Genomic DNA, 18787 nt, shown 5'->3' with positions numbered 1-18787 from the left:
TACTATCGTTTCACAGACAGGAGACTGGCACAGAGAGGTTGGCCACCTGCCTAAGGCCACAGCTAGTGGAAGAGACAAGATTTGAACCTGGGCAGTCTAGTTTCAGGGACTCTCTTCTTAACACACACGTCGCCTCCATGAGCTGCCTCCTCATCACTTTCCCTTCCAGTCATTCGAAAGTCACTTACTGCGCACCTACTAAGTGCCAGGTCCTGTGAATTAAGGACGTGGCCCCTGTCTTCAAAGCCCAACTGCTTGAAGATTTGCCAAGGAAGCACCAAGTCAGGACTCAAATGCTCTGTTCAGCCCTCCCCTCCTCCTCCTGCCTCCAGCCATCCCCCGCCATCCCCCTGCTCAGGACTCTGCTGAAAGTCCCGCCCATGTGCAACGAATGTCAAACTCCATCCGCATCCAGGCTGTCAGTTTCTTAAAGAAAAAAAACGCCAACTCTGGCCTCCCGCGGCGCACTGCCTTCAGGGCCCTTGCTAAATATTTACTGCTGCCGCCAACCCAGGCCCAGGGGAACAAGGCCCAGTCACAAAGCACAAAGGAAGTCTGGTGGGTGCTCGTCATTCAGACCCTTCCGTTGGCCGTGGGTGTCCCTCCTGTGCAACTTCCCCAGCTGGGTCAGGGCTGCAGTTCTCAGGCATAGTGGCCCCAGACTTGGTGACTTGAGCTTTTGGTAGTGGCCCTACCAAAGAGCCCCAACTCCCCTGGGGCAGCCACACCCACTGTCCTCCCACAGCGTTTCCAATGCCGTTTCTTCTGGTCTGCGTGGGCTGGGTTCTGGGTCCAACCTCTGGACGAGCTGGTACATCTCTTCGGGGGTCCTACCCAGAGGCCCTGATCAAAACCCCATCATGCTTGGAGAGATGCCCACCCCATCACAAACAAAGCTGCTTGGGGTCACACCTGTGATGTGTGCAGCCGTCTGGCCTGGCTCAGGGACACCTGGCCAATGAACAGCACATTTTAGGAGAGACCCGAGGGTCACCTCATCCGGCAGCATCTGAACAGTTTAATAGCAGAACTCTGCCACCCAGAACAGGCGGTGCTGAGAGAGTGTTCGCGTGAGCTCACAAGCGTGCCTCCTCCAGGCTCCCTAAGCCCTCTCCCTCATCCTACCCCCAACCCCTGGATTTCCAGGTCATCATGGGACAGAGTCTGTAAAAACACTGCCCTACTCAAAACTGCTCCTGACTTTAACACTTCCCATCGATGCTTCTCCAACCTGCGCTTGAATTCTGCCAGCGACAGGGAACTCACTACCTACACTGGGCGCCTACTTCACCTTGGCACGCCTCCTTTGCCAGGGAATTTTCCTCAGGTTAAGCCAACAGCTATCCACCTTCTTCCTGACAGTGACAGCCCTTAAACACGCACAGGTGGCTTCTCGCCTCTCTGTAGTCCTGCCTCCTCAGAGCTGTGGTTTACAAACTGGTATGAGCCAGTAGCTCCCTCTCTGTTCTAAGAATGTCTTCCGAGCCCTGGTTAGACGTTCCACGCATGTGCCCTCTGAGGTGAGTCTGAGCCGCTGTGGTCTCAGCACAGACAGGACAGCCTGCAGGCTCCGTTTGCCTCTGGGGAGGGCCTGGCAGGGACCCAGTGGTTGCATGGGACTCACACCTGGATTCCCTGCACTGTGCCGTTTGCAGGTGTATCTGGAGGGAAACACGTTCAGAGCTGCCCCTGCTCCTCCCATTCATCCTTCCCTTCTTGACATGCAACCGCGGCCCCGACCTCCACCGGACACGCAGTCACTCACCTGTCCCGTATCGCTTACATCCTGGGAATCTTTTTACACTTTGACTCTGCTACCAGTCAGTGCGTCAAGACCTACAAAGGAGAGAAACTCAATATTAAAGGCAGGGCAGAGCCACTGGGTGTCCAATCTCTTTTCTAGCAGGACAGTGTCATTGGGGGGCTGGGATGGAGACGGGAACAATAAAGAAAAAGGAAATGGTGAGGATGGAGCTGCTCAGTAAACCAACCTCAAAATCTCTGGGCTTTGTGGCGATGCTGAAAGGAAAAAAAGACCCTCACTCCGGTGAGTCAGCAGCTTCTGAGAAGCCGGCCTCTGGGAAGAGCCAAGTCCCAGCAGGGTCTGGCAGGCTGCATGGAAGGTGTTTCTGGAACCTCACTTGGCGTCTCTTTAGGGCTTGGGTGTCTTGTCCTCACAGCCCAGGGCCCTTTGGGGTTTTATTGTGATGCGGGTGAGGGGGCAAGCCCTGGGCGCAGGCCTCAAGTCCAAAAGGTGCTGCAGGCCTTCAAACAAAAGGCCCAAATGTGTGTTTATATCCTGGGAGGCCCCTGCCAAGCGAAGCCTGTGTGCTTTGAAAATTCCCCGGGAGAGCCGGAGCCGGAGGAGCGAGGCGTGTGCCGCTCACTCGCTCGGAGGATGCGCTCCCGCGTGGCAAGTTGAGGCCTGAGCCCCGGAGGTTTCTGCAGAGGCAGAGGCCCGCCTGCAGCGCACGTGTGCTCAGGACCAGGGGTGCAGGTGAGCTGCGGGGAGCCAGTCTCTCACTCCCCACACCCAGCCCGTACCTAGAGCAAAACTTGTTTTTTCTTGTTCCCCTAAGAATGCAGAGGTGAACAGAGGTTTTTCCATTCATCTATCCCTGTTCTCAAAGGAGAACTTTTTGAGTTGGGGGGAATCACCTCAATGGCAATAACTTCTATTGACTGAGTGGCTCCCCATGCGCGAGGTGCCCTGCATCTGATCTATATTAGCGCTCCGGCTGTGCGGCTCAATTCACATCACCCAGGAGCTTGTTGGAGAGGCGGGTTCTCAGGCCCCGCCCAGCCCTGCGGAATCGGAACCTGCTTCTTCACAAGCTGCTCAGGTGATTCCTGGGCACATTAAAGTCCGAGAGGGCTCATTTGTTCTCGTAATCATGGAAGGAGGGAAGTCAGGCAGTGAGTCAGGAAGTCGAGGCCGTTCCCCAGGTGAGGAAATGGGCTGAAAGGAGCCAGAACGTGGCCACTGTGGTTTTAGCGCCGGTAAGATGTAGAGCCCATTCAAACCCAAGTTCATGTGATTCCCAAGCTGGTGTCCCTCTGTCCGCACTGTTGAGGGGAAGTAAAATGAGAGGGTGAAGGGGCTGGCGTGGGGGGAGTGGCCGTGGGAAGGACACTCAGCCAGGGGTGGGTGAGTGGTCTCAGGCCCTGGAGAGGGAGGGTCTAGGGCAGTGGTTCTCAACCTTCCTAATGCTGCAACCCTTTAATACAGTTCCTCATGTTGTGGTGACCCCCAATTTCATTGTTACAAATTGAGCATAATTAAAGCATAGTGATTAATCACGAAAACAATATGTAATTATATGTGTTTTCCGATGGTCTTAGGCAACCCCTGTGAAAGGGTCGTTCGACCCCCAAAGGGGTCACGACCCACAGGTTAAGAACTGCTGGTCTAGGGTGTACTAGAGGGAACTCAGAGAGGGGGGCCCTGGATAGTGGAGGCAGGTTCCCCCAACTCCTCACTTTTGTCAAAGGCCAGACAGAAGTTCTGAGCCTCCTTCCTGCAGGGAAATTCAAGCTTCTGCATTTAATCCCAGTGATTAATATACCTCGGGTCCAAGGAGTTTAGCTCTCTTGCCCACTGCCCTTAGAACTGACCATTGATGGGGAGAAAGTACTCCAGGAGACAAGCAAACCTGAATGTTCTAGGCACTGACTTGACAATACTCTTTATAGTCTAGGAAGAGCTTTTCATCCACTAGCTCAGTGGTCCGCAAACTCATTAGTCAACAGAGCCAAATATCAACAGTACTTCTTCAACATAGACTCGCCCAGGCCGAAAACCGACTTCTGCACATGGGCCACGAAGTTTCAATCGCACTGTACGCGTACCTGCACGTGGTATTTTGTGGAAGAGCCACACTCAAGGGGCCAAAGAGCCGCATGTGGCTCACGAGCCGCAGTTTGCGGACCACGGCACTAGCTAATCGGCTCCTTAAAAGGACTTGGGGAATGTCACTAGTACTATTTTGCCATTGAGAAAACTGAGGCACAGAGAGGGTAAGTGGTTTTCCTGCGGTCACACAGCTTTGGGGCAGGCTGGAGTTGAGGTCTTCTGACTCCAAGTCCAGAGGTGTGAGCTCAGCTGCTCCTGATGGGGAAAGAGATCTCATCACAGGTCCATGGTGCCCTTGCTCAGTGTCACCCAACGATATGGTCTTGCTCTAATTCTAACCGCATTAGTTTACTGGATGGACTCATGGACCAAGAGGAAAGCGGTCCGCAGCCCACATGGGGAGTGTGACTGTGCCTTTCTGGATGTAAACTGGCCAGCAGGCATTCTTGGTTTACCTGAGTCAGAGTTATACAACATATGGTTTGTTCTACTTCACTTGCTTCTACAAGACAGAGGAGTGCACACAGGTACACGGGGGGAAGATGTCAATAAAATGGGGAGGTTGCACTGGTTCATAGGCATCACCAAGCGACAATAGCTGGATGCGAAATACAGCAAGTGACAGGGACTCCTCGCGGCAGACACCCACTTGCTCCAAGCTCCTGCCTTCGGCCCGCAGGGCCACCTGCTCTGTCTCGGAAGCTCTCAGTTCTCCCTGATCTTTGAGCGAAGCCCCTGGGCTGGCTCAGGCCTCCTTGTACATTTTGGCCAAACCTGCAACTGCTCTCCCTCCTGAACTTCCAGAAGGGATGCCTGTCCCCTTCTGCCTCGAGCAGCCTCAACCCTGCTCGAGTCCCTCCACCAACAACCCGCTTTTGGTTTTGAAAACATAGCCCTATGGTTACTCAGGTCCTAAATTGCTGTGTGGTTGTTTTTTTAATTCAAATTTTAGCATGCCCTCTGAACTGTGCCAATACCATCACTAGGACTGTGCTTCATTAGACTGTCGCATGAATTGTGAGGCTCTGCTGCACCCCAATGCCCCCCCCCAAGTGCTATGATTTTTCCATTTTTCTGAATGCAGGTTTCTACAGGAATGCATATATCATTATTTAGTGGAAATACTTACACAATGGAAATGTTATTATAGGTATTAATAACTACATAATAATGCATAATATATACGGTTATTAAATATTGAACATGTTAATAGTGTTAAATATTAAATACTATGTTACATATTTGATTAACAATCATTTGAGTGCCCGTATGTACCTGCTTCTGTGCTAAGCACCAGATAGACATAAATAACTAAGACCCAGTCCCTACCCTTAGGAGTTCATGGTATGAAAAAGGAGAAAGATAAATAACAGACTGAGTGTGAGACAGGACAATGTGTACAGAGGGGTATAGGTGGAAGCAGCTAACAGATGCCTCATCTGTCTAAGGATGAAGACCACACTCCTTACCCAATAGCCCCCGAGCCCTGCGAGGTCGGGCCCCTGCTCATCTCTCTCCATCTCACCTTGCTCTGCTGCGTTCTGGGCTCACCATGTGCTAAGTTTCTTGAAATCACTGTGCAGTTATGATGTCCTACTCCCTCTCTCTTCAATGCTCTGTCCTCCCTCTTCCCCTAATTAACCCTGATTTACCCTGTAGGACTGAGGGAGATAACTTATAAAGTGCTTAGAATCATGTAAGCAGGTATATTACTTACTATTATCTATACTAATAAAAGCCTAGGTGGTCCTCGCACCCTCACATGATGCCCTCACGTCATCACAAGATGGCCACCACAAGATGGCTGCCCTCACATCATCACAAGATGGCCACCACAGATGGCCGACACAAGATCACCGGCAGGGGAGGGCAGTTGGGGGGGACCAGGCCTGCAGGGGAGGGCAGTTGAGGGCGACCAGGCTGGTAGGGGAGGGCAGTTAAGGGTGATCGGGCCAGCAGGGGAGGGCAGTTGGGAGCGATTGGGCCGGCAGGGGAGCAGTTGGGCATCAATCAGGCTGGCAGGCAGAAACAGTTAGGGGCAATCAGGCAGGCAGGCAGGCGAGCATTTAGGAGACAGCAGTCCTGGATTGTGAAAGGGATGTCTGACTGCTGGTTTAGGCTTGATCCCTTAGGGGGTCCCAGATTGGAGAGGGTGCAGGCCGGGCTGAGGGACACCCCCCGCCCCGTGCATGAATTTCATGCACTGGGCCACTAGTTATTGATAATACTTAACTATCCTCAATTGACTATGTGCTTCTTCTTGAGCACAGAGACGTAGAGTGACTTGGCCAGTGTGAATTATTCTCAGAGCTGGGGAGTTCCATTGAATTGATTCTATTTCTCCATTTACCCTCGAACCCAGCACCATCCATTAAACCCTTGGTCCTAACCAGCGGGGGGAAAGGGTACTGGTCTTGGAGACAGGATGTCTGAGGTGAGTGTGGTCCTGGGCCTCTGGCACCTTCTGTGCCCTCACACTGATCACTTCTCTCCTTGGGACCTTGGTTTCCTTGTCAGCCAAGTAGGGTTCTAAACAGAACCTGCCTCCTTGGGCTGCGTGAGGGACCAGCATCGTGGTGCCCAACACAGTTCCGTATATGGGAACAGCAGCTCTCGTGATGAGTGTTATCAATGAATCACAGGACACTTCAGTGCCCTTCCAGATTTAAATGTGCACACATTTCACATCTTCCCTGGCTCAGGACCCCTGGTCCTCAGAAAGTGCTGGGCATATGGAGCAAATTCCCAGTGGGATTCTCCCTACAGGCCCCCTTATTCCCTTTGAGCCCACGTTAAGCTTATCAAATTTCTAGACAGTTTATTCCATTCCATGTACATTCAGCAAACATTTCTCAGATGACTAAGAAACTCAGGGTTTGGTTAGCATGTCACTGTGTCCTGGGCTGATGGCCTCACACTGACAGGAGAGCAATCGTGGAGTACAGGGAGGGAACGACTGGACAAAAGGAAGGAAGGTCAAGTTAAAAGAAGGTGAAAAGCTAAAAGCCACTCTGGGGAGCCATCATTCTGCAATCCGGAAGTGTAGTCTTACGTTGCCTGTCTTTGCTCCAGAAAATGTTTTACCTTAGTCACCAACAACAGCCAGAAAAAAAAATCACTAACATTAAAAAAAAAATCACTAATGAATGACTAACACAATGGCCACCACTTCCTGAGTGCTCGCTCTTTGCCAGGTACCAGACTGGGTCCTCGTGTCTTATCGTTCTTTCTCACATCAACTCTGAGGAGCAGGTATTCATATACCCATTTTACAGATGGCAAGCCTGATACTTGGAGTGATCAAATAAACTGGCCAGTGTCAGAGGAGTAGAAAGTCCACCACTAGGGTTAGAACTCTGGGCTGATCGAGTATAGTCTTTCCATTCTTCCTGGACACGGCTGCTTATACACTGGCTTCAGGACTGGAGTGGTTGGAAACTGGGCCATCTCTCCCACCAACTCCACCTACTCTTCCACTAAGACTCCCAAAGTGTACGGAGGAGGCTGAGTTTATAACCTCCCCGGGGTGTGTGGGTGCAGCCTGACGTCTTGAATGAGAACAACGAATTCTACTCTAGAATTGATCTGAATTTATTTCCAAACATTGCCCCCTCAGAATTGTCAAGTACAATCAACACTCTGGAGATGTGCCCAGCACCGGGCAGGGCTGTGTCTGTTTTGCTCACTGCTGTCTCTTCATCCTTCCAACAACTCATTAGGGGGCACTGACTATGGGCCATGCGTTGGGGAGATAAGGTGAGCCTTGCCCTTGCACTTGGATAGGAGACAAAAGACTTCAATGATATTATTGCGCTAACTGAAGCTCATGTAATGGTGGCAAGATTGCCAGGACAGGCCCACGGGGGTACAGCAGGTGGGTGTGGGGGGACCTGAAAGAAGCAGCAGCGAAACAAGCAAAGAGGGGAAGAGCTGAGAAAGCCAGAGAAAGGGTGTGCGGGACTGTGGTGGGAGGGGCCAAGGTGGACACCGACAATGGAAGGTGGCCAGAGAAAGAGCAAAGGCCAGACCTAGGGACTTGCAGGCCTTTCAAGAAGTTAGGTCTTTACCTGGGAGTGATGGGAAGTCTTGGGGTCTGTAGTTGCTAGCACATGGTGGCCCTCAAAAGTATTTGTTGAATGGATGGCGGAATCTATCCATTACCCTAGGCCCCCTTCATGTCTCCCAGCAATCTGAGAAGCCACGCCTGGGCCCCTGCCATCTTTACCAAGGGCAACCACAGGGCAATCTGATTTGTACAGGGAAACATTCTCCCCGGGGCACCTGGCCTGAGCCCCCATCAGTCCCCGGGAGCCCTGGCTCCAGCCCGGCTGCTGGCAGATGTGCGGGGATGAATGCACCTTTGATTACAGCTCATGTTTCGGAGGGAAAGACACAGCTCCCTGGAGATCGGGAATCTATGAAAATGAGCCCTTGCAAAAGAGACGTAAGTGAGCTGGAAACATAAGCCCTCTGGGCGGGCAGTGGTTTCTTTCTTTAAAATAAACAACAGCAAAGAGAGGATCAACCTGGAAGAGAATCAAGTTCTTCATAATCCCTAACGGGCAGGACTCAAAAGCCAGTTGCAGACGGAGGCTGAAGAGACTGGTCTGCGAGAAAGTTGTAGCAGGTTAGGATGGGCGGACATATGCCCCCAAATGGGTGTGTCTGCCTCCCTCCTTGGTGGGAAACTCAGCTCCTACGTAGCTTCCAGGGACATTTATTCAACCACAATTTCTCTACCACAGGGAGACCGCCTGACCCAGTTTAGAACGTGGTTGCTACTACTCAAGAGCTTGGTGTCCGCAGACAGAATATTTATCCTCTCCGAGCTTTAGTTCTGTCCTCCACAAAACAGGATGTGATGGGGATTAAATAACATTATAAAAGTTGGGTCCTGGGTTTTGAACCTGAGTGTCTGAATAGAATTGTCCCATTTCCCTCCACACTGCTTTTTCAACCTGGGACATGTCCTCCCCGGCCCCCCATGATTATCTGGCACATAATAGTTGCTTAATAAATGCTGTTTCTGCTCCCATGCTTCCACACATCTCTTATTTCCTCGCCCATGTTTAGCACAAATCTGGGTATCCAGGAGGTGCTGAATAAACCCACGTACATTGGACCCTCCCAGTGGAACACAGTGGCTGTGAATACAGAAGGAAAAGGCAGCTAGCTGTGTTTTTCCTCTATGGCATCCTGTTCTGAATCCTTTCTTAAATGTGTTAAGTATTACTTGCCTTCAGGGTCAAAATAAAATTTCCAGAGATATCCACTTTGCACTCATAAATGATTCTCGCTAAACTCTTTTTCTTTAAAAAAGTGTGTGTGTGTGTGTGTGTGTGTGTGTGTGTGTGTGTGTGTGTGTTTGAGAGCAGAAATGTACTGACTCATAGCTGGAAAAAATCTCTCTCCAACACATTCCAAATTTGTCGAGTCACATGAATTGAGTAAGAACACGATGTGGCGGCTGGTCCCAGGCTGGTGAGCAGCTCACCAGGGACACGGATGTCATCTCTCCCTTCCCTGCCCCCTGCTCCAAGCAGGAGTATAGAGTGTGTGTGTGTGTGTGGGGGGGGGCAGGGGGGGGGCTCTGCAGCCAGCAGTGAACTTGAGGCAGCTTCAATGAACGCAAGGATTGGAAAGGATCTGGCAGCTACCTAAAGCCAAAGTTGAATTGTGCAAGGCGGTGAATAAAAAATCTTTTCTTTTAAATTTGCATGTAGGATCGCCAAAAATGAACAACTTCATTTACTGACTCAAGTCCATCCCGGGCACTATCTCAAGCACGTTACATGCATTAGACTCATTTCATCTTCACAGCCGCCATGTTAGGTGATTATGATTTATCCTCATTTTACAAGGGGGGAAACTGAGTCACACAAGTGTTAAGTAACCTGGCCAAGGTTCCACAGTGTGCGGGCGGTGGAGCTAAGATTCAGCCCCGTGCAGCTCTAGAACAGATGCTCCTATACACCTGGCCATTTGTTCAAAAAGGAAGGAATCCTTTTGCACAGAAGAAAACTCCACTCATTCCACAAATCTCTTTCTAACACTTAGAATACAAACACTGCACCAGATGTCGAAGGGGAGGTGGTGGTAGGCAGGGGAGAAATGAGGCCAACTGGTTAGCTTGGCCCATGAGTTTGAAATTGCATAGAGGAGCTATGATGTACTAGTATGCACAACTATTTACAATAAAAGTAAGTGGAAATGCCAACAGCAGGATTCTGAGGTGGCAGGGATGGGGATGGCTTGGTAAGGCGATGACTATGGAGTGATCTGGAAGGGCTTCCTGGTGGAGGTGCCATTTAAGCTGGATTAAAGGATGTGTAGGATCCAGACAGGAGATGGCCAGAGGAGGTCCTGCCTGCTTAACTCCAGCGAGTACACACAGGTGGCCGGTGGCCCTGGGAGTTCCCATTTTGGTTCTGATTTGGGACCCACCCACTTCAGATGGGAACATCATCCTTGGGGTGGCTGAACCTCCATGTATGGCAGGTGAGGAGCACAGGCAGAGGGGAAAGAGGTATGGCAGGTGAGGAGCACAGGCAGAGGGGAAAGAGGAAAAGAGGCATCAGGGAACTAAAAGATGGGGGAGAGAGGCAGGACAACAGAGCAAGAGGGGAAGGGTGCAGATCTGGCCAGCTCAGGGGCTCCGGACCCACCTCCACCTGGGCTGGCTCTGAGCCAGCCTCCACTCTGGGGCCTCGGTTTCTCCGATCTATGGGGAGGAAAATGAAGGAAGTGCCTAGATGTTCCAGCAGGGCGGAACTTGGAGAGCTCCCCATTCATCCCCTCACTCTGTAGCTGAGATAACCACAGGTCAGAGAGGCTGTGTTAGTGAACGTCCATGGATTTGAAATCCAGTTTCTAGGACAAAGACTCATGGGTCCCACCTCCCGGGCTGGCTGCTTTCCCCATACCTGCACCTCTGGGGGCATGCTGACCCCCCTCAGCCGTCCAGGAAGTTCCAGGCAGGCTGTGGGAGGGAGCACCCCACATATGTCCACGGCAATCAGGCTCCTATTCCCCCAGGGACCCGGAAGGCTCAGCCACAGACCCTGAGAGGTGCAGCTCCAGGGTCTCTAACCTGGGCCCAGCCCACCCAGTACGCTCCCCACTCAGTGTGGCTGGCACGTGGGCGCGGACAGCCCCTCGCCCCCCACTCAGGAAGTTTCCAGGAAACCATGACCGTGACTGCGGCCCTGGCTTTCCCCGATAAGAGGTACATCTGGTGTGACTCATGGCTGGATTTCCGCCCAGGGTCTTACATCTTGAGTGGGGAGCACATTCTCTCCAACTGACACCCTGCCCACCCGCCGTGACAATGGAGGCTGTGGCTGCCCTGGCCAGCTCACGCTGAAGCCACCCAAATGGTGCCTAGGCCCCTGGCCTGACATAACCTTCAGAACTGGCTGGAACCTAGGCGGTCTTCAAAGGCCCCCAGATACCAGGCTTTCCAACCAAATTCCCCCGCCCTCTGGAATGCTTGTCTTCCTCCCTACACATCCTCCACCCTCCTCCTCCCTCGGCCAGCTCCACGGCCCTCCTGCTCTCCCCCGAAAGCCCAGGAAGCTGAGTGCCACACCCTGGAGGGCTGTGCAGAGGTCCTGTGTCCCCCACAGGGTAGTGCAGGGGTGGGCAAACTTTTTGACTCGAGGGCCACAATGGGTTCTTAAACTGGACCGGAGGGCCGGAACAAAAGCATGGATGGAGTGTTTGTGGGAACTAATATAAATTCAAAGTAAACATCATTACATAAAAGGGTACGGTCTTTTTTTTTTTTTAGTTTTATTCATTTCAAATGGGCCGTATCCGGCCCGCGGGCCATAGTTTGCCCACGGCTGGGGTAGTGGGACCCCGAGGGTGGCACCATGTGCGGTAACAATCCCAATGCCTATTCTCAGCTTGTGGGGGCACTGAGTGTGCCCACCTGCAGGCCATGGCACTTCCTGTCCCCCGCTGAGAAGACTGTCTCCATCTTCTGGTCAAAGCCACCTCCCCAGTGAGGCCTTTCCTCCTCTTCGGCCCTCTATTTCACCACCTGTTTTATACCCTAAAGGAAAGACAGCCCATGTCCTGTTCTCGAATTATGGACTTGTTATTGGATGACATATTTACTTGTTTGTTAACTGGCTCCTCCAGGAAGAAAGTGGATAAGGGGTCAGTTCCATCCAGTTCACCCCCAGCTTCCCAGCACCCAGCAGAGTGCCCAGCACCAACTACGTGCTCAATAAATGTCCCTCAAGTGCAGGAATGAGTGTGCCAGGCACTGTGGATGTGCGTTCATCTCAGTAATCCTCACCCAAACCCTGTGTGGTGGGTGTCATTGCCCCATTTCACAGCGAGGAATCCGAGGCTCAGAGAAGTTGAGTAGGTTGTCTAAGGCCATGTGGTGAGTGGCAGAGGTAGGAGTCAAACTTGAATTTGTCTGATAGAAAAACTCATGCCTTTGACCACTGGACTCTGCTGCTTGCCTTCAATGTGTTTAGAATTCCCATTTTAAGGACACAGGAAATACCTGTGGATCAAATGATCTGGAATGCCATGTGTTATGGACTGAATGTCTATCCTTCCAAAATTCACATGTTGAAGCCCGAACCCTCAGTGTAGTTGCATTTGGAGAAGAGACCGTAAGGGAACAATTTAAGATGAAATGAGGTCATAAGGGTGGGGCCCTGATCCCCTAGAATTAGTGTCCTTATACAAAGAGACAACAGAGTGCACTCTCTTGCTCCCTCCCCCCTCCCTTCCTTCCCTGCTAAGGCATGTATACTGAAGAAAGGCCATGGGAGGACATGGTAAGAAGGTGGCTGTCTGCAAGTGAGGAAGAATCCTCACCAGAAACAGAATTGGCTAGAACCTCGATCTTGGACTTCCAGCCACCAGAACCGTGAGAAAATAAATTTCTGTTGTTTAAGCTGCCCAGTCTATGGTATTTTGTTATGGCAGCCCAAGCACATGAATGCACCATGTTTTATGGAAGCTTAATTGCCAAGTATAGGAAGATAAATTCTCTTCCTGCCTCATCTCCTTCCCTTTCTCATTTAAGCACTAACTGTAGACACGAACAAGAATTTGAGGTGCTCCAATGAGTCTGGATCTGGTGGCCCGTGGTTCAAACACCAGCCACAAAGTTGTTCTGCTGGGCTGGCACAATGTTTTAAAAAATGAGGAATCAAAATGCCCTCAGGCAGGGCACATGCTCTCCAACTCTTCCACACACAGCACGGCTCCCTGCTGTCCTCAGTCCTCAGTTCCGCAGGCTGTGCCAGTGACACTCTGTGAGCTGTACAGGGTGCCCTGGGGCAGAGTGACAGTGGGGCGGGGAGAAGGGCATGGGCCATGTCAGATCAGAGGAGGCTGCATGGAGGAGGTGGCTTTGGCCTGGTCCATGAAGGGTGGGTGGGAGGGAGTGTGCATTCCAAGGAGGTGAGCAAAGGGATCAGAGGAAGAGAGTGGCCTGAGCAGGGAGCTGTGGGTGGTTGTGTGTGGCTAGAGTGAAAGATGTAGAGCTAGGACGTGGTGGATGGGCAGGGCAGAGGGCATGGGGGGCTCGAACACCACTCCAAGAGTATGGACATTGTTGTCCGGGAGTCATGACCAGGAATCCCAGAGGCTTAAACCAGGGAGGGGACACCAGACGATCTGGGTTAACATATTAATTATCACTTTCTAGCTGTGTGACTGTATGCACCCTTGCTTGGGGCTGTGTGGCATCCGGCTTCCCATCTGTAAAATGGGCATCTTAGTTAATACTACCTATCTCAAAGGGGTACTATGGGGATTAGAAGGAAATAAAATGTGAAAAGCCCCTAGCACAGTTCCTGGCTCATCAGAGACGCTCGATCTAGGATAGCTATCATTATGATGTGTATGTATTACCATTCAGTGGTGTGGGAGGTGGCTGGGGGCCATCAAAGGCCCAGTCACTAAGATTACTCCAGTGAAGTAAGAGAAACCCTAAGGAAGGACCCAGGAAACACTTGTAGGAGGCAGGAGGGGCTGTGACCTTAAGATCAGCCTTCTCAACCTCTGTTTCCTCCTCTGTAAAATGGGGCTCTCCCTGCCTGTTCACACGAGGTTCCTGTGTGAATTAAGCGTAAAAAGAGACATGAAGGTACTTTCGAAGTTACGAAATACCAGGCCACCGTAAGGGTTTCATTTTCCTTTTCCTACACAGAAGGGAAAGATGTCTGGGGGTGGGGTGGGGGTGTAGATATGTACCTGCAGGCTCTTGTGCCTGCAAACCATTGAGGCAAGAAAATTAGCAAAGAACAAGACAGCAAGATGCAGGCACGAATTTGACAGGAAGACAGTCCCCATCTTGGACCTTTCCTCTGATATCCTTGGCTCAGCCCTGCTGCACCCCAGTCACTGACACATCTTGTTAATCCTCACCCAAATATATGTTCATTGATTAAGGGGGGGGGGAGAGAGAGAGAGAGAGAGAGAGAGAGAGATCAATGTGAGAGAAACATTGATTGGCTGCTTCTCATACACATACACATACCAACTGGGGATGGAACCCTCAACCTTTTGGTTTACTGGATGACACTACAACCAACTGAGCCACCCAGCCAGGGCCACCCATTTTTTTGCATTCACACCAATGACTCAAAACTGCTCCCAGATTCTCATCCTCAAAAACGTAGAGTTTTCAAGCTGGAAAATAGGATTGAACGCAATCTCCCCCCATTTACACATGAAGCTGAGAGTCACGAAAGAGAGCGGTCCTCAGGAGACAGATAGCCTGAGTTCACACCCGGTTATTAGCTGTGTGACTTTGGCTAAGTTACTTGACATCTCTGTGTCTCTGTGACTAGAATTACCTGGGGTTGATGAGTATTGACTCCCCAGAGTGGTTTGGGGGATTAGATGAGTTAATAAGTATAAAGCACCCGTAATGTGCCTCGCACCTGATAACAGTAGGAGTTATTATTTAAGGCCATAGAGCAGTTCAGTGGTAGATGTGGGAATATGCATCTTTTGACTCCGCCTTGTACTCTTTGCACGGCCCCACACTGAAATATTTGATCTAATCAATACGCTATGTTTGCTAAAGGCAGAAACATGGACTGAGCTGTTTTTGGAGTAAAGACCGAATTCCTGCGTGACCCATTCCTGGAGCATTCCTGGCCACCCCGATCCAAGAGTAACTGAATAGAGCAACACCGCTTCCTAGACACCTTCCTTACCACCTTGCGATGCATCATCTAGGGAGGCAGCACAAATAGTTCCCCAAGTTTTAAAAATTAAACAGGAAGGATACCCAAATCAATTCAGAGCCATCAATTCAGGAGCCACCTGCTTAGATGTCATGGGCACGGTGACAGTTGCTCTGGTACTTTCGTGCATCACATTTCCATGTTCACAGGTCTCGCCTACAGTCTTTCATTTCTGCCTCATCATAGCTGGCGACTCACAATGTGGTTTCTGGAGTTAAACTGGTTAGTTCAGATCCCGCCGCCACCACTCACTGGCTGGGGAGCCAGGGCAGATGATTGACTGTCTCTGCACCCCCCACAAATGAGGATATGACAACACAACACCAACATCGTGGGTTGTTGGGAGAGCTGAGGTCATGCCTACAAAGCCAGAGCCTGCCCGAAATAATTCCCTCATCCGGGAAATGTTTACCTGGTGCCTAAGACACGCCAGGTACCGAGGACATGGCAGTGGCCACCCAAACAGTGTCCCTCCCTCCACGGAGATGAGTGAGATGGGGGAAGCAGACAATTCCACACACAAACACACACACCATGACCAGTAGCCGTCTGTGCTCTGAAGAAGAAATGGAGGGTGGAGATCTTAGGGGTGCTGGTTTAGCTATGGCCTAATGGTGGTCAAGGCCTCTTTGATGAAACGTATTTGAGGCAGAACCTGGAAGAAACGAGGGAGAAAACCACAAAGGCAGCTGGCGGAAGTATTCCAGGCTGAGGAAACAGCAAGTGTGAATGTCAGTGGGTGTGGGTGGGGTTCAAGGCTGAGCAGAAAGGCCAGGTGGCAGCCGGGATGGTGATCATGTGGGTGATCATGTGGGTCGTGTGGGTGCCATGAGGGCTCTGGCTTTTACTCTGAGGGAGATGGGGAACCAGCAGAGGGTTTGGGACAGGAAAGTGACAGAACCTGGCTTATGTTTAGAAAAAGTAGCTGTGAGGAGAGCAGAGTCCTGGGGTGTGTGAAACATGAAATGCAGGGGAGGAGCGGTGGGTGAGAGGCAAGCCCAGAGGACAGCCCATGGCTACTGCAACAGCCATGTGACAGATGACAGGATGCAAACTGGAGTAGAGTGACAGAGTTGGGAGATGCAGCAGCCCCACCAAAGTGGCCACTTGAGCCTGCGCTGTGCATGTTAACTCCAGAGGTGCCACTCACATCCACCCAAATGGGTAGGGCACCCCCTGGAGGGGTGCAACATGGTGGTCCTGGAAGGTGGTGGTCAGATTGGGGATCTATTTTGAAGACAGGACAGACAAGATATACAGACGGAATGGAATGTGCGAGAAAAAGAAGAAACCAGCATAATCTCAAGGATGGCATAAAGAGCAGTGCCTCTTGACATAGCTGGTGAAGACAGAGTCAAGAGCTAATTTTAGATGTGGTGAGCTTGGGAAACTTCTACACAAAAGCTAGCTACAATGATGATGAAGGTGATGGTGAGTATGAAATGATGGCTAGTGAGGATTATGAGAAAAGCAAACGTTGAGTGTATACTCTGTGCTGGGCTCTACTTGAAGGACTTTAGACATATGAGCTCATGGAATCTCCACCATTATCATCCCTATTAGATAGACCAGCATAGTATAGGAGTCACCTGGTTGAACAGTGCCCCGCCACCCCCTCAATAATATGTCCATATCTGACACCCCAGAACCTGTGAAGGTGACCTGATTGAGAAAGAGTCTTTGCAGGTGTACTTAAGGATCTCAAGATGAGATCACCCTGGGTTATCCAGATGGGCCCTAAATCCAATGACAAGTATTCTCAGGGGAGACACCCTGGGGAGAAACACACAGACAGAGGAAGGTGATGTGAAGACAGAGGCAGAGAGTGGAGTGATGTAGCTGCAAGGGAGGCCAACAGCCTCTGGAAGCTGAAGAAGCAGGAAGGGTTTTCCCCTTAGACTTGCCTCCAGAGGGAGCAGGGCCCTGTGGACACTTGACTTCGGACTTCCGGCCTCCAGAATGGTGAGCGATTAAGTTTCTGCTGTTTCAAGCCACCAGGTTTATGGTCATTTGTTATAGCAGCCATATGAAAATAATACAACAAGGAAAACCAGGAACAGAGAGGTGAAGTAACTTGCCCAAAGTCACACAGCAAGCGAGCAGCAGAGCTGGTAAACTTCTGGCTCCAGAGCTGCTCACCCAGCAGACAGGTGTTGTTATCGAGTGAAGACGCGGAGATCAGAGCCACAAGGGCCACACGAGGAACGAGCTGGTGAATGGCAGCACCAGGCTCCCTAGTAGCGAGGCCAGATGCCTTTCCCACTCTCCATCCCCGCCTCTCCACTTGGAAAAACTCAGAAAGGCCCTTGTCCAGCCACTCCACTGCTTCTTGGCAGCCACCCCTTAGATCCACGGCTTTGCTGGGAATTCTACCCGATCTGGTGCCCACATGCATGTGGCCACGAAGAGACCCCACTCGGATAGTGGCCTCGGTAAACAGATTTCAATGGCACCTCGGGATTCATCACACTCACTCAGGCACTGCGCATGCCTGGATTTCAAAAGCACCTCCCCTTTGCGTGACACTGAGAATCTCTTGGCTCCAGTCCACCCCGGCCACGCGGACTGAGTGAGCGGAGCTGGGGGCGGGACGCTGGCCGCCCCTGAACCTCTGCCAGGGGCTAAAATTGGTCTCTGAAGAAACAGAGATTGTCCATTTCCTCTCCCTCGGATGCCCAGGAAAATATTTTACTGGGGAAACAGAAAACTGGGAATCTGGGGAAAACATCCTGCCCACTCCCCCAACCCCAGGCTTTGTCAGATCATCATTTTAACAGAGAGCCACTGTGGGACCCTGGACACACGGGGCCTTGAATACAGCCCCTGCCTCTTCCCACACACGTTCTTGGGACACTCAGCGAGGAGAATTTGGGGCTTGGGGGTGGGAATCGAGGGAAGGGGGAGGTGAATAAAATAATTAAATTCAGGTCAGTGGAGGGAGCTGCTGGGCTGAAATAAATTTGGGGGCCGGTGCTGGTGAGGGAAGGCAAGAAGCAGAGAAATGAGAGTTATGGCTGCTTCAAAAACGGGCTGTCTCTCCCGGGGCCCTGGCCTCTGGGGCCCTGGGCTGGTTCAGCAGCCCCCACCCCCGCACAGGCACACACATACACAAGCACCACGACACACACGCTGCCTCTCAGAAACACACTTGGGCTAGGAGGTCATGAGTTGTTATTCCTACACTCACTCACTCGTTCATTCCTCTAAATGTGTATTTTGAGGACAGATTTTAAACCCACTCACAGAACTGACCCAGCCAAAAGCAATCCGTCGTTTTAAGGAAGTCCCCACAGCAGACCTTTGACATTGACCTCGGTGAGGTGGCCTGGCCCAGACACGTTTGAAGCCTTCCCTCAGAGCTGTCTTCAGTCGGGTTAGGAGGCGAACAGTACCACTGGACACACTGTATCAATGCCCCTTATTCTGAGCACCTGCCCCCCATGTCTGTGTTCCTAAGGGAAGTCACATTCTGGTTCTATGGATGTGACTGGTGCAGAGATTTGCCAACACCAGGGATAAGAATGTGGTGTGTGTGTGTGTGTGTGTGTGTGTGTGTGTGTGTGTGTGTGTAGGGGGGGATATTCTTGGGAACTAAGAGGTTCTGAGTGTGGGACCATCTTTGGAATAAGTGGTAAGCTTCCCAAGGGGACCTCGATGCACACACACCCATTTGCAAAAGTGGGCTCTGAGGATTACGATTTTTAGA

At 51.3% G+C, this 18787-nt stretch overlaps 1 protein-coding gene across 4 annotated transcripts in view; it reads right to left on the bottom strand.

Annotated features, from left to right (window-relative positions):
* Positions 1-18787, bottom strand: part of ZHX2 (zinc fingers and homeoboxes 2) — a 121884-nt gene that overhangs the window by 49305 nt on the left and 53792 nt on the right. For 3 of the 4 annotated variants that reach the window (XM_023750960.1, XM_006085252.3, XM_023750959.1), the window contains exon 2: positions 1766-1836. The gene's annotated coding sequence lies outside the window, so the exon portion shown is untranslated. Of the gene's footprint in view, positions 1-1765; positions 1837-1991; positions 2334-18787 lie in introns of those variants that run through there. The other variant, XM_014452686.2, reaches the window with a different exon arrangement.

Source organism: Myotis lucifugus, unplaced genomic scaffold (assembly GCF_000147115.1).
Source record: "Myotis lucifugus unplaced genomic scaffold, Myoluc2.0 scaffold_17, whole genome shotgun sequence".
NCBI lineage: Eukaryota > Metazoa > Chordata > Mammalia > Chiroptera > Vespertilionidae > Myotis > Myotis lucifugus.
This window is presented reverse-complemented; position numbering and strand designations above follow the sequence as displayed.